The sequence below is a fragment of the Rhea pennata genome, chromosome 2, assembly GCF_028389875.1.
Source record: "Rhea pennata isolate bPtePen1 chromosome 2, bPtePen1.pri, whole genome shotgun sequence".
NCBI classification, from domain to species: Eukaryota; Metazoa; Chordata; class Aves; order Rheiformes; family Rheidae; genus Rhea; species Rhea pennata.
This window is the reverse complement of record NC_084664.1, coordinates 19320103-19332108: the sequence shown is the minus strand read 5'-3', so window position 1 is coordinate 19332108 and position 12006 is coordinate 19320103.

The window sequence follows — 12006 nt, the reverse complement described above, 5'->3', positions numbered from 1 at the left end:
AATAAGCTTCCTAAAGCTCCTAGCGTCTCATCTTGGAAAATGAAAGATGAATTTCAGAGTCTGGAAAATGTGATAGCATCAGAGATATTCATTGTGTAACCTAAACCATGTCTGTGTTAGCAATCTGATTTTGCTAATGACATAATCCAGCAAACTATTTTGAAAAATTGTCATTTGATTTACGTAATGTGGTGTATTGAGTTCCAGCACAAGCCGAAAGACTCGAACATAATCTGTGTTTGCCACAGTGAATGCGTCATGCAACGTTAGATGTAGCCAGTTAGAAAGGTGTGACACAAACCTTTCTAGATTCTGCTCTTCTTGGATGGCTTTCCAGGATCTTTCTAATCTCTGCTCAGTCCTATCTTGCTATTTCTGCAATAATTTTGGTAAATCACTTTGTATTTTTATTCTCTGGAGGCAACATGAGAGAGGCTGTATAAGATGTAATAAACATCCATGTATTGTAAGGAAAAGTTGCATAAATGAGTTGCCAAAAAAAGCACTGCTGGTCTAGGTGTTTTAGTGCACATCCCTTTCCTGTCTGGACATTTCTGCTTAATTCACACATTAGTCTTAAGTGAAAAGAAATACAATGCTCTTGCTGTATGTGCTCAGGACAAAACCAGAAGTTTAAGTCTTAAATGTCTGAATTGAATTGCTGGCAGAGGAGCCAGTTCCAGCATAAAGAATTTCTCTACAGAATTTCTGCAGTACCTGGCTCCACGGGGCTTAATGCCATTTGTCACCAGAGGACAATTTGTCACAAACTGTTACAATACATTCTAGAAATACTTGAAATGAAGAGCTTGTTTTGCTGAACAGCACCTAAAAGAAAAAAAGTTCAGATTTTAGACAACGTTAAGCTAGAAATCCGTGACCTACCTTCAGTTAGTTAATTTATTAGATCGAAAGAAGTGAACCACATCCCTAATGGAGATTTCTTCTGACATGACTCTACCTAACAATCAGTACTTCACAGTTCACGGCAATAGCTTATACTTGATTTGAAGAGGAAAATATTAGTAAAATTGCAAACTGATGTTTTTGTGTCACTTTAACCACTGTCACAGTTGGTACTGTTTCATGAACTGAAGAAGTGTAAAGGTGATCAGTGGAGCTTAGATAAAAGCTCCCGGTCCTAAGCAGAGATGTGTAAAGGCAGTGGTTAAAGAGCCTGCTTAGACGGTACGTTTCTCAGAATGTCTGAAGGCTTTAACAGTACAGTATTTACTAATAATTTTTGAAACAATGAATTAGATTTTGGACATTTTTGTAGCTCCAATTTAAATATGAAGTGTTTTTGTGCATCATGTGTGCTTGTGGACTCTAGAAATGGGCACTATAAAAGTACAGCAGTTCTGTTAGGATTTTAGATTTCCACAGCATCTGCTAGTATGTGCTAATGCTGTGCTGTAATAGCAGTAGCATTCAGTCTCCTGGCTTGCTTAGTGCTGCAGGAACTGGAGGAAAGAGAGAAGAGATTTCCAGCGTGCTCACTGCTAAGACTAGCTGCAGGGAGATGGGACAGTGAGAAGCAATTCCTCCATTTCAACCCCTGCCTTTCTGAATGTCATTCAGCAAAATGCTACAGTTAACAAATATTGTGATAGTGTTATTGCACTGTCTTTCACTACTAGTTTGATAAAAGATTTAAAGGACGTTACCCATTAAGAGAAGAGAATTAAGAGCTAGTTTTTCTGTCTTTTGCAGAGATTGCACTCACTGAATGTTGTGTCATGCAATATTTTGCATTAACTCCTTTGGGGAAAATGATGCATTAATGATGCAGAAAAGTAAATCTATTGTGGTGTATCAGAGGATTCTTAAAGCTGTTTAGGCTTGGTGTATGCACAGTTTGCCCCTCTTTACCTGAAGATATTGCAGCCTAAATTAACATAAGCCGGGTTTATAGAGTGTGTGAGCATGCATATATGCACACCTCTGCTAGCTTTGTTGACTTGGAGCATAGCTTTAGTTACACTGTTACTCTTCTGTATAGATAAATCTTTGCTGACCAAATGCTACCTGCAAAACTTCAAGGACAAATATAACGCGAACCAGTTTATATAATGTCTGTAGTTAAACTTTTTATTATAAGAATATTTATATAGAAATTATTTGGTTTGCTTGCAGACTTATCAACTACTCGTTACTTGCCTTTAGTCACAGTCCTGTTATTTAGGGTGACAGAGAATGATTCCAGATAAAGGGAGTATAGAGCAGGTAGGGGTGAGAATTCTGAGAGAAATGGAGAGAGAGAATTTTGTTTTCTTACCATCTTGCAGTGCAAAAAGAATTACAATTTAGGTTTTTAAGGGGATGTGATATTTTAGCAGAGGGAACTCTACATGGAAGGTTCTTGTTTTTCAAGAACATCAAGAATATATGTTAAGTATATCACACTTTCTGCATGCCTGAAATATGTATGTAGTCTTTTGTATGAACTGTATTTTTTTAAATAAATAGTGAGGAATCCACAGTCTAGCATTTTCCTTGCAAATATATTCTTAAGTCCCGTCAATGTGATGTAAATGAAATAGGTGTTTTCCGAATTTACTATTTTTAAAAGTCTTGAAAGATATGTTCCTTCCTGTATTTTATTTAAAGTCAGATATATAGTAAATGATCTAGTAATTCACTTTGCTGAGATTGACAGATGTTAGTGAAATAGCTCACATCATCCTAAAAAGAATATAAAAAACCCACAACCCCAAATATCTGAAGCCTGTGTTTACACTGCAGCACAAACATTTTGGTGCTGCATGGAATATCTGTTTTCTGAGGATTGTATACGGAAAAGATAAGGAAATCTATGCCAGTTAAATCTTTCCCTTATTCACACTTAGTTTAGCAGAGGGCTGAACCAGTTTTCTCTGAACAGTTGGCTTGGACAGCAGTGATTTGGTTCACTTAGATTATATGTTAGCAGGATCACTGGCTGAAAAATGACTTTTGAATGGCTGAGTATGAAATGAGTTGTTAATTTCAGTGAATTAACATTAACAAGCAGTTAATTCTAAGCACATATTAGCAACTTAAAGACTTAAATGCTAGTATTTTTCATCCTACTTGTAAATATGCCTAGTGCATTTATCAAAAGTGAGAAATTGTCGCTTCAATTTCAGACTTTCAGAATGCAGCAGTCTGAAATGCAGTCCAGGCTGGTCTTGCTCTGTAGCTTAGGTTTAACTGCTGGGGGTCTCCTGGCCTTGAGATAGATCTATGTTATTTGTGTCTTTTACTCAAGAAGGTTTTATTTTCAGGTAGCTGTATAAGATTGTCTCTGGCCGCTTGACTGTAGTGTCATGAAATAGGTGCAAAGATCAGAGTAGAGCATTGGCTATTAATAGATAGATAAAGCATAGGAACCAAGACATTTGGTAGGAAGATTGTCCAGCAGAATTTTATAAAGTGCCGGATTTAGCTGCTAATGTGCAGTATCTCATAAAATTTAACCAAATCCATGAAACCATGTTGTTTTTCCTGTGCTTCATAGGAACACGTATTTTATGAAAAGCATATCTCAGACTTTACAAATTCAGTTATGTGGCACAGGAATTGTTGCTCTAGCATTTTATTTAGAGATTTTATTATTGGTATTTGGAATACCCTCAGATTTTCAAATACAATTTCTTTTACTTGAAATAAGTTATTGCTGTGGAAACACACACAATACCATCCCACAGTTAAAAAATTCCTTGTGACACTAATTGGGTTCAAATCTGAGAAATCTCAAAATGTAATTCTGAAAGGACAGCTGTAACTCAACAGATCTGTTATGTGGATTCATGCAGGATTTTCTTCTTAACCATGAGTTCATTAAGGAAAGATGAAAATAAAATAATGATGGATCAAGTTTACAGATGACACAAAACTTAAATAGTGACAGAGCTAGGTCACTTAAACAGAATAAGAGGAATTCTTTGGCAAGGAGCTGTAAGCAAACTGCATTTGCAACTTAAAGTGGAAGTGTATCTTTAGGAGCAGAGGTTTCGGATCATACTTACCAAATGGAGTACTTCATTTTGGGAAATGGGGGCTTTGAATGTTATTTGAAGATGATGTGTAGGCTCAGCTGGACATGAATTTCCAGCTTGCCTTGTGGCCAGCAGGAGCAGTGAGATTCTCATGTACAGAAATGGGAGTATTGTTAAGGAAGTCTGGATCTGACTTTGGTATAACCTTTCACAAGAAATGTTGTGCCCAACTTCAAGATTCGCAATTTCCGGTAATCCTGTGAAATTGGAGAGAGCTCAAAGGAGAGTCAGGGAGACTGATAGAAAAGATTAGCAAGAAGCACTGGCATGAAAGCCTCAATAAGAAGAAATTGCTTGGTTTAGTGAAAGGAAGGTTAGCTTAGAAGCACTTCCGTGTCTGGAGCAAAAATTTAGTAATAAAGGTCTCCAGTCTAGCCCAGGAAGAGTGACTGTAAGTAAAAGTTAGACACACTCTAAGTAGAGATAAAGGCACATAAGGTGAAAGCTCCTGTAGTCTGGCAATGTTAGATTAACGTGATTTTCTAAAAAGATAGAATTTCATAGAAAGAGGACTAATTCAGGGAAGCCATTTGTTTCTTGTTACGAAAAGGTCAAACTAAATAATGACAGCAGTCCTTTTTGGCTGCCCCAGGAGTTAGGTGAAATGATAACATAAATGCTAACAAAAATATGAATGGTATTTGAAGAAGGCCTGTCCAAGTGTTTGAGATTGTGAACTCATTTCAGTTCTGCTATAGTATTATTCATATACGGAACAAGTTGTTCTGAATAGGCTGCTGGATATGTTTAGCCTTGTTCTTTCTGCCACTGGAGAATTGCAAATGGACTATTAATGCGCACTGTGACTTGATTCATGGCTATTAGGGTATGGCTCATTAGTTTTAAATTTCATTATACAGCATGTATTGTGATGGTTTGTGCAATATATACATTCATTATGAAAACTAGTAGAACATATATAATAGGGAAATACCTATGAAAATGTCAGCTCTATTGAATGTAGCTATTGATTATTCATTTTTCTATGCTTTTAAAAGTTAGAAATCTTTTAACATTTATTAGATGCTTTTGAACCCCTTCTTTCCATTATTGTTTACCTGACATTTCACTGTGCTTTCATGAGCGATTTGTGATTCAACAGCTGTTTTCAATTCATTTTCAACTCACAGTAAGGTCTAAATGATACAAATTGAAAAGTCCAATGTTCCATTTTCATAATTAAACTTGTCCTTTTATCTACCAATAAAGATGCTCTGGAAAGCTTAGAAGAAATAAAAGTGTGTTCCCAGAGATCTGTTCAACAAACATATTTTGAGAAAAAATTAGTATATTTTCTGACATTTTAGACTAATTTATTAAATTATGTCTAAATAAAGTAGGCACTTAATGGACTCCTTTACTGAGTTATACTGCATGTGGCGGTCTGATTCTGTTTAAAATGCTAATAAATGCATCCCACTTCCTAATGAAACTAATGCTCCCTGCGTAATTTATTAGCATTATATATAGATGAGGATGGGAAAGCCATGTTCACAGACATTTTCATCCAGTGTGGTTAATAAAACAATAATGTACAATTCTGAAAGGCCATGTATAAATAGCTGTTTTCTGCATAGATGGTATTTTACTAGTAAAAAAGGAATTAAAATTACTTAGATTCCTTGTTATATACAGCTTATAACCACAAGATGGCATTCCTAACAGAATTTTGCTAGACCTCATTTTCTGCAGGTTTTGAAGGGCTGGCTCTAAATAAAAGGCTATCATAAACATTTGTTATTTGTTATTTTATTTGTTATATGGACTTTTTATGTTTTCATTTTTAGAAAATGTAATTAACAGAAATTTGTCTAAAACTCATTTAAGGAAGAAAACTTAATGATAAATAGGCCAATCTTCACTAATATGTGGAGTATGCAGAAATGTATGATTGTCCTAGGTCAAAAAAACATCATGCTGATTAACAGCATTGTATGCTGCTAGAGACCTGTCAACTGTAAATTTGGAATCAATTTGGCTGTAATATAGGAATCTAAAATAAACAATTATATCACGATTCCTTAATATTGAAGTCAGGAGCATAAATGATGCCAAAACCCTTGTGTTTCAGGTTTCAAATGGGATGCAGCATTTGAGGCTTGTGGTGATTTTCAAGATAGGGAAGAGGAAAAAAAAATAGCATAAATACTATTTCTTACAGGAGAGGAGGAGGGTTTTTCATAGCTTAGTGTTAAAACGACCAAGCAAAATGCTTTCAAATACCTGTCATTTAGGTTGATAACAAAATCCAAAGGCCGCTTTTTTGCTGTTGTAATCTTTGCATGCTAAAATCAAATACTTTCTTATGCTTTTTCCTTAAGAACAAACATAGCACAACCTACTAAACCAGTGTAAAAGCACAACTGCCATGACTAGATTTTACCAAACATGCGGGTATATATATATATATATATATATGTATGTATGTATATATATACACATATATATATATTATACTTGCCTTTTTTTTCCATGGTTAAGGTCCTGGTCTTACCTTGCTTAAAATGCTAGGGTTTTTTGGTTGTTTTTCGTTTTTTTTTCTGACTTCAAAGCTTTGTGAGATCAGGCCTGAACTAAATAAACATTTCCATTTCCATTTTAGCTTGTGTCCTAGTTGCCTTTTGGTTTGGAAGAAAGACATTATCTTAATTTATGCTAAAACCAGAATCCAGGGTAAGTTACGGAATTCTTTCAAGTCTTGCATACCACAGAAAGGACTATATTAGACTAAATTTCTTTCTCCTGATAAATTTGAGCTAGAGAAACTTTTGAGGCCTTAGAAAAACCTTTGTAATGCCTGTGTATATCTCCTGCTAACGCTTCTGTCCCACACGCAGCCCTCCAGCCGAGGCTCCAGCCTCTCCTTTGGGTTTCTGTCGCTTAACGCTGCTGAGAGGTTGGAGCAGTGGCTGCATCCATTGCTGACAGTGATGGCAGCCTTTGCTGGGTGAGCAGGTGCTACTTGGACATTAAGCAGATGCTCTTTTCCAAACATGCTGTTAGACCTATACGTCTCTCAGAGATGGCTATGCAAAACAGAACATGATTTTTTTGCACACTGAAAACAATTATCATTCAAAAAAAGTTTACGAATGATCAGGTAAGTGTTGGTAGATTTTTATTGCAAGGTCTGCAGAGGCACGCCTTATGAGTTAGTGGTATCTAGCATTGGCTACCAGTAGAATTCAATGGCCTGAAAATCTTCCACTCACTGCAAATTTTAAGAAAATAATGTAGTGAAATTTAAATGACTTTCTCAAGGACAGGGAGCGCAAAAAAATAAAATGTTGATCAGAAAGTAAATTATTTGTAATACTGTATACTATAATACTGTCATTACTTTTCAAGTTAAGTTACACTGAATTCTCTTTTTAAAAGTAAGCTGGCACAGTGCTAAGTGAGTGGATGAGCACAGATGACTAGGTTTCTACTCAAGAAGAGCAAGAAGCGTGTCCAACAGAGGGCGCTGAAAACAGGAAAAACAAAAAAGACTAAGGAAAAAAACATTCTTTCTCAATTTTCAAAGGCTGATGATTGCAATGTGGAGAGGGCTTGGCCTGAAGGATGGTCTGTAAGTAGAAATGTACACAGCTAAACGAGTCAAATAAGTTAGTCAGGCTGGTTCGGGGCCCCCAGAAATGCCATGGTGAGTAGTTTGTGATGCACACCAACAGTGCAAACGATTGACCGTTGCTGGTGCTGCTTCTTGGACGTCTCATGGATGTATACTCCAACACCAGGAAAAGAGGGAAATAAAAGACCCTGAATTTTTCCTTTTGCCTTTGGATATATCAGCTATACAGCAACCACTGTAGTTAATATAACCAAACCCTTACATGTAACACTGGGAAATGAGAAAGGAAACTCTGGAATGGGGAACTGTAACCACAAGTGTTTTCGCTTGCTGTATGTAACAAGCTTGTACCTAGAGCAAGCAAGCATAACTACCAGTAGAAGCTGTGTTTGTTTATGCAAGTGATTTTATTGTTCTGAATGATTTATCATTTTTGATTTTGATGAAAGATTTTTCTGAAATAATTTTACTTCAGAGGAGATGAGTTGTTTGCCTTCTCTAGATGACCTGGATTGCCTATGGAAAAGAAGTTGGATTTTTAAGGCATTCCCATGAGATTTTTAAATGGGAGGGATACAAAGAGTCATTATGCAACATGGAGATTTGCTTCCATGACCTACTAACATGATCTCTTTCACTCTCTTTCACATCCTCAACCCGAGCCCGAACCCTAGTGCTAATCTGCGGTGCAGCCTGAACCTGAGCCCACCAGCCCATTCCTGGCCTAAGCAAAGAACTGCCTTGCTGTAGCCCCGCATGTCCTTCGGCATGCCCTTTGCAGCCCCATGCCTCATGGGGCTCGAGGCTTCATTACTTTCCTAACCCTATTTCTGCCCGACACTGGGATCTCTTTACTAAAGAATAAGTGAGAGCTGATACGTGGTTATGCTCTTTTCAAAATCCTGAGTAACAAAGCTGGGTCAGAGATCTTCAGTGCAACAGGAGATTTCCTACACAATGTAGACTCACAATAAAAGTTGAATTAAAATTACTTGACAAACTACTAAGATCTGTGTAGTGCCCAGCATCACAGGTTATTATTCATTTCCGCAAGGCACAGCTGATAGCTGACAGTGGGAAATGAAGAAATATAAAGTAAATTTTTTCAAATCCATCCAAAATAAAATTTGCCTTCTGCAAGCACTTAGCTTGTTGTTCCAAGCATACGAGGTGAAGAAGAGTGGGTCTCCTTCAGCTTCCTATAGCGGCCCCTGCTCATTTTCAGTCAGTTCAGAGGCAGCAGAAGCAACATGCTTCTTTGTGATGAGATTTTGCTCCCGCTACTAATTGTATGATCTGTTTCATAAATCAAATTACATATAAATGCAACAGTTTAAAAGTAGCAGTGCTGCTGAGAGGCTGGCAAGCTGTTACGCCTTTTGGCTGTTGTGGCTGTGTCAGTAAAGACCAAGAACACAGAAACTGGGATCTTTAACTTCCAATGTTCAGTAACTCTCTATTGACGAGTTTCCTGTCACCTTAATTTAAGATGGTGTTTCATCAGTTTATGAAAGCAATTTTATTATGTAGTCCAGTGTTCCTGAATTCCCCACCATATGCATGTGTGTTTCCTTTCCCTCCCGTTTTCTCCTTTTTTGGTAGCTGCATTAAATGTTAGTGAAGATGCAGCTTGTAGAGCTGTTGCTTTTACAGGGTTAACAGAGAGATAAATATGATGAAGAGATAAGCCATGTAGCAGTAACGTTTGGAGTGTCATTGAGACCACCTTGGTAAATTTTTGGTTGGCGAAGGAGATGTCTGTGAGATGCACTCAAACTCTTCACCATCACATATTTTCATAAAGTCACTTTAGCATAACTATTTTTAATTTTCTACTCCTTTCTCACAGAAAAGTTTAAAATCAGTCTTTGTAGAGTAAGTTTAGTGCTATATTACCATGCAATATACCAGAATCATAAAGCTTTTTAAAAAATATATTTTGTAATAGGAACTTTGTGGTTAATGTAATTAGGTTCCTTTTAGGCTGTGTGCTTGGACTGCAAATCAGGAATTTTATTTGCCTCCTGGAATCAGGAATCCTTTGAAATGTCCGTACTTAGGTTTTAAGAAATAAATTGTTATTAATTCCACTTCTGATGGCTATCAGATCGCAGGACTCTACAATTTGTTATCATGTCTGAAGAGAAGGAAAAGTGTATATATGCAATGATTTTTTTATAAGGAAAAGAAAAGCAGTAGACTACTTGTTATCATAGCTTCACTTAAGAGCAAAAAAAAGGCATGTATGCACTGGTATGTTGATAGTTGATAAACTGGTAATTTCCTGAGAAAATTTGGAAGTAGTAATTTCTGCAACTTTTTGTTCAAGTTTATTATGGTTTATTTTCTTCTTTTTCTGCCTTCCTCCTCCCCGTGTAAGTGAATGACACAAATCAGACTTCAACACGTACAAAGCAAAGGGGGGGAACGAACAGCAGCGAAAGCGAGAAGAGGGGGAAGCGATTCCCAGCGAGCAGCCGCTGGACCCGGTCGCACCGCGGAGACCCCGTCGCGCTCGGGGCGAGCCCCCGGGGCTGGCTCCGCTCGTGGTGCCGGTGAGCCGGGGCCAGCCCCGCGCGGCGCCGCCGTGCCACCGCCCAGGCGGCAGGAGCGCGGGAGCAGACGGCACACGAGATAAGAAAAGCAAAAACACAGGCAGACCTGAAACTGCCGAGGTGCCCAGAGTTCACGCCTCCAGGATTAGAGGCAAAATGCTGATACGGACTCTGTGAAACCTTAAGGAAAAAAGCAAATTAGAAGATGGCATCTCAGCAAGATGCAGGGTGAGCCTGCGCCGAAGAGCAGAGGTGGCGGATGTCTCCCCCCGCGGCCGACAGCCGCAGAGGCTCGATGCGCACGGCGAAGAGGGCAGCGTGGCCCCGGCAGCGGGGTCGTCCTGCCTGTTCGGTCTGGGTTTTGGCCGCTGAACAGTTCCTGCGTGCTCTTGGGCAGCATGTGTCCCATTGGAGATCTCAACGTGCTGCAAGAAGTGACCCGGGAGCGGGAGGTTCCCCCAGGCTGCTCTCCTGCGCCAGGGTGAGGGCACCGCGCTGCGGGGCTCCCGGGGCTCCCGGGGCCTCCCGAGACAGCACGTCGCAGAGGCAGCAAAGTCCTGCTTCTCCATTCACCAGTCTTTGGGTTCAAAATTAGGAAGTGGCTGCAGTTTAAGTTCTTTATCTAACTGACGTTTTATGTGGATACTTGGTAGCATCTAGTGATTTTTATGCAACTTGATGGACATGGATGTCTTTGCTCAGATGAGACAAACTATGAGGACTTGCACTGATTTACTGGGGGGTATCTATTGATTTTGACCTGGATGAGATAGTTTTCTTACAGATTATAAACCTTGCACCACTTAACAAAAAGCAAGAGAAACTACTTGTTTCCTCCTACTCTTTTGTCTTCTTTCCCCCCTTTCCTTTCTTTTGACACACTTTTCTGCACTATTCCTCATCTCCTCTTCTCTGCTCCCTCCTGATCTGTGCGAGCGATGCTTCTCCAGTCAGCCTCTTGCCCGAAGCGCCTCTTGATATCCTTTACTGCTTTGCTCTCATTTCCCTAAGTGAGATAACTTGAATCATACGATCCCCAAGGCACACTTTGCATTTGCTACTGTGCTCTCGCTGCTGCGTGACAGTGACTTGGCTGCTCGCGAGGGCCCGCGGGGGCCATGCTGACCTTCGGAGAGGTGTCAGCACCCAGCCAGCCCACCGGCGAGCCGCACACGTGCCCCAAGGCTGGCAGGCGCTCACCACTACTGCTGTCCCAAACACCCACAGGAAAATAAGTTTGGTTTAATTTTTTTTTTTTAAATCAGACTGCAAATATATGTTGCTTTCATCCATTTTTAGTTGTTGCTGCTTTTGTTTTTGTTTCTTTTTTTTTTTTTAATGAAGAATTCAAACACAAAGTGGTTGGAAAAAAAGCTGTCCCTAAAATGTCATTTCTGAGGAACAGGCTTGAAATGAGGTTTATCTCTGATTCTGGTTAAAATTGCATTTTATTCATTAGATTCAATTAAAACAATCTTGCTGCATTTTAATTTTAATATATAATGACACCGGATGGATCTCAGCTGTAATTTTGAATGCAAGAACAATGTTTGCTGCTTGCCAACAGATATTCAGATGAAAACCTTAAAGGTTGAAAAATCATAGAATCATAGAATCACAGAATCAGTAAGGTTGGAAGGGACCTCTGGAGATCATCTAGTCCAACCCCCCTGCTCAGCAGGGTCACCTAGAGCACGTTAGACAGGGTTGCATCCAGGCGGGCTTTGAATATGAATAGAAACATTCTGTGAAATCCAGAGCTATGTTGTAGCTGAAGTAGTAAAGAAATTCTTTCAGCGTATTCTTAACTAAAGAGAGGAATAAACAAGCGACAGAA